This window comes from Callorhinchus milii, unplaced genomic scaffold (genome assembly GCF_018977255.1).
Source record: "Callorhinchus milii isolate IMCB2004 unplaced genomic scaffold, IMCB_Cmil_1.0 Scaffold2, whole genome shotgun sequence".
Lineage (NCBI taxonomy): Eukaryota > Metazoa > Chordata > Chondrichthyes > Chimaeriformes > Callorhinchidae > Callorhinchus > Callorhinchus milii.
In genome coordinates this window covers 96,525,922-96,529,784 of record NW_024704743.1, presented here as the reverse complement: position 1 = coordinate 96,529,784, position 3,863 = coordinate 96,525,922, and the positions used below count along the sequence as shown (strand labels likewise).

At 45.3% G+C, this 3,863-nt stretch overlaps 1 pseudogene; it reads right to left on the bottom strand.

Moving 5' to 3' along the window:
- Window positions 1–1,007: 1,007 nt before the first annotated feature.
- Window positions 1,008–3,311, bottom strand: LOC103175364 (annotated as a pseudogene).
- Between the last annotated feature and the right edge of the window lie 552 nt (window positions 3,312–3,863).

Below are 3,863 nucleotides of genomic sequence, written 5' to 3'. Positions count from 1 at the left end.
CACCCAACTCTCTCTTTCTGCCTCCTCCCTCACCTCCAGGACCACTGCTGTCCTGACAGACTGCCTGTCGGACATCAAGTCCTGGATGAGGGCAAATTCCTACAGTTGAATGTGAACAAGACTGAGGCCCTCCTGATTGGCTCGCACCAGCGACTCTGCATCTCAGGCTCTGGCAGCATCAACCTCCATAGTTGCACACTACAACTCACCAAGCCTCACCTCGGTGTCTTGTTCGACCCTCAGCTGTCTCTTCTTCCCCACATCCAAGCCATGACCCGCTCTGCCTTCCCTCACCTCTGTAACATCCCCCGACTCCGCCACTACCTCACCCCTCAGGCCGCTAAAACTCTTGTTCATGCCTTCATTACCTCCAGGCTCGACTATGCAAATGCCCTGCTTGTCGGCCTTCCCAACTCCTCCCTCCACAGGCTGCAGATAATCCAGAACTCTGCAGCCCATGTCCTCCCCGCACCAAACTCCATGACCCCATCTCCCCCACTCTTGCCCGACTCCATTGGCTCAAGTTCTTGGTCCTCACGTACAAAACCCTCCATGGCCTCGCCCCACTCTACCTCTGCGACCTCCTAAACCCCTACCAACCCGCCCGTTCCCTCCAGTCAGCTGGCTCTGGCCTGCTTCACGTCCCCTGACCATTGGCGGGAGAGCCTTCAGTCACTCTGCCCCCCAACCTCTGGAATTCTATCCCCCAGTCACTCTGCCTCGCCCCCTCCTTAGCCTCCTTCAAGTCCCACCTCAAGACCCTCCTCTTCGACCATGTCATCTGCCACCCCACTTGCCCTCTCCTCCCTTCTCCCCCCCACCCGGCACCAGCCCGGGTCTAAAATGCTGTACTCTGTCCAGTGCCTTAGGACGTCCTCCCGACGTGAAAGGCGCTGTACAAATATAATCTTGTTGTTATTGTTGTTTGTTGTTAACCTTAATCACCCTGGCTGCCATCGGCTACAACAAACAACAAATTACATTTGTATAGTGCCTTTTACACTTTTCTACCTCATGTCACGGACCTTAAAACGGTCAAACAGAGGGTATGTCAGTTTGGCAGTGGTAGCATTCTCGCCTGAGTCAGAAGGTTATGGGTTCAAGCCCCACATCGAACTGGGAATCACATAGTCTAAGATGATACTCCAGTGTGTGCGCTGCATTATTGGAGATGCCTTCCTTCAGATGAGACATTAATCCCGGGTCTCATCCGTCTGTTCAGGTGGATGTTAAAGATTCCATGGCACAAATTGAAAAGAGAAGGGTGCTTCTCCTTGGGGTCCTGCCAACAATCCTGCAAATAAAATCAGTCACTCACTCCATTGCTGTCCAAAACCAGCTGGCACATTTTGCCTGCAAAATACACAATCAATTCACTTTACAGTATATCCTGTGAAGCGCTTTGTGAAGTCTCAAAAACATGAAAAGGCACTATATCATATTATTATTTATTATTATCATTATTATAATTATTGCAGTAGAAGTCTCCACACCCATGGGCTTTCCATGGATCATTACAACCATGCCAGCGTCTCCAGATTTCAGGCTTTTGGGATTTTCTTCCAGCTGTTTACTAAGCCGACAATCAATTTTCTGCTTGAATTCAGAGAGTTGGCATACAATATGTGCAGTGTGGCAGGTCAGCACTGGCAAGTAGCCAGCATTGATCTGCCCACGATGGTTCAGAATTATCAACTGGGCTGTGAAGTTATCAACCTCCTGGGAAGGTCATTCTTGGTGTCCCAGCCACATAGCCGCAATGAATGTCTTCCACTGAAACATTCCTGACGATGAATTCTATGTTGTCGCCAGGCAAAGCTTTCACCGCAGTGTCGTGGTGCATCTCAACTGATTTCACTTCAGCCGAGAGATTAGCGGGGGCACAAGTCACCATCATACCAGCCTTCAGGGTCCTAGTATCAACTCTACCCACAGGCACCATTCCAATTCTTCTAATCTTCTAGACATCCTGCAGGGGAAGACGGAGGGGTTTATTTAAAGGGGAGATGGGGAAAGGCATCCAGAGTTTCTAGCAGAATCATGCCACTGGGAATCTCATCTTTCTGGTCCATTTCCAGTGTTTGAACTAAGGCATTTTACTGCTGACTTCTAGCACGTTGTTTCCATGCCACCAGAAATTAGCACAAAGGCTACAGCATACCGTCTTGATATATGGTTCACTTCCTTCATAATCTCTTCATGGGTAAATGTAAAGGCTATGTTTCATATTTGTTTCTGTCTTACATTTGCTTCCATCTGCCTCGTGCTGTTGAATATTAATTTAAATTCAGAATCATAACAGCACAGTACAGCAGAGGCTCATTTAAGATTATGTCAGTCAGTTTGATGTTACAATAGCTTAGCATTAATCAAAAGATAGGGTTGACCAATTCAGTATATTTTAACAATAAGCTCAATTCAACATCATGAAGCATGTGATTGACAGGTACTGTTCTACTATTTTGTTGCCAAAAAATTACTAATTTCAAGCTAAGCCTGTACTGAGCTGAGAAAGTAATTTTCTATGGGTGGATGGTTCAACTCTTGTAGCTGTCATGTTCTACTTGCCCACCAAATCAAGGCTGCTATTGTAATTGTTTGAATCCCATGAGCGGAAGAAGTGAATAATAACACATAGTGAATAAGCTATATCTTGCTCTCAGGATTCAATCAATCTGAGTCAAAGTTGATATCCCTGGCCACTATGAAGGACAGCAAGGAGGTGATGCTGCTCAACACAGCATTGGCGGGCGCCAGTAGAGACTAGAGAAGCTGAGATTGCTCTCCTTAGAACTGAGATAGAGCTGTTCAAAATTATGAGGGGTTTTGATAGGGTAAATAAGGAGAAACTGTTTCCACTGGCGGGAAGGTCAATAATCGGAGGACACAAAATCAAGATGATTGGCAAAAGAACCAGAGGGGAAATAAGGAGAAATTTTATACGCAGCGAGTTGTTACGATCTGCAATGCATTGCCTGAAAGGGTGGTGGAAGCAGATTCAATAGTAACTTTCAAAAGGGAATTGGACACACACTTGAAAAGAAAATATTTGCAAGGCTATGGGGAAAGAGCGACTAAGTGGAACTAATTGGATAGCTCTTTCAAAGAGCTGGCACAGGCACAATGTGCCGAATGCCTCCTTCTGTTGGATTCTATAATTCTATGAGAGTTAGGAGTCGATACACATGCAACCTAAGTTTTTTTTTAATTTTTGGTTTCAGGCAAAGTCTGGCTCACTACGAATTCCAGATACCTGGAGGCTGGTAAGCCAGGAGTTTACTGCATAAGGAAACCACATAAGTTCTCTGCATTTGTGTTATAATAATAATAATAATAATCCTTGCATTTGATATAGCGCTTTTCACGTCGGGAGGACGTCCCAAAGCGCTTCACAGAATATACTGTAAAGTGAATTGACTGTATATTTGTGGGCGAACGCGGCAGCCAATTGCGCACAGCAATGTCCCACAAACAGTCGTAGATTGAAAATGACCAATTTATTATTGTTTTGGGTTTTTTGGAGGGATTATTATTAGGCGTGTGGAGTAAGGAAACTTGCCCAAGGTTTCGCCCTCTGCCTGGAATTGAACTCAGGTCTCTCGCTTGCAAAGCGAGTGCTCTAACCACTGAGCTACAGGACTCCACTTTATATCTGAGAAGAAGTTTTAATGTTTTCTCAGCTGGAAATATCTTCAAGATGTATTTCAATTTATTGAAAATACATTCTTGCCAATTTTTCTCCTCCCAGTTTTCCTTCTCACTTCCTCTTCTCATCTTAATGCAAGAAAGAGGTGACTACTGCTTTCAAATTCTCCAACATATTATGTCTCAACATATTGTCTCTAGATCCACCCAGCCGTATT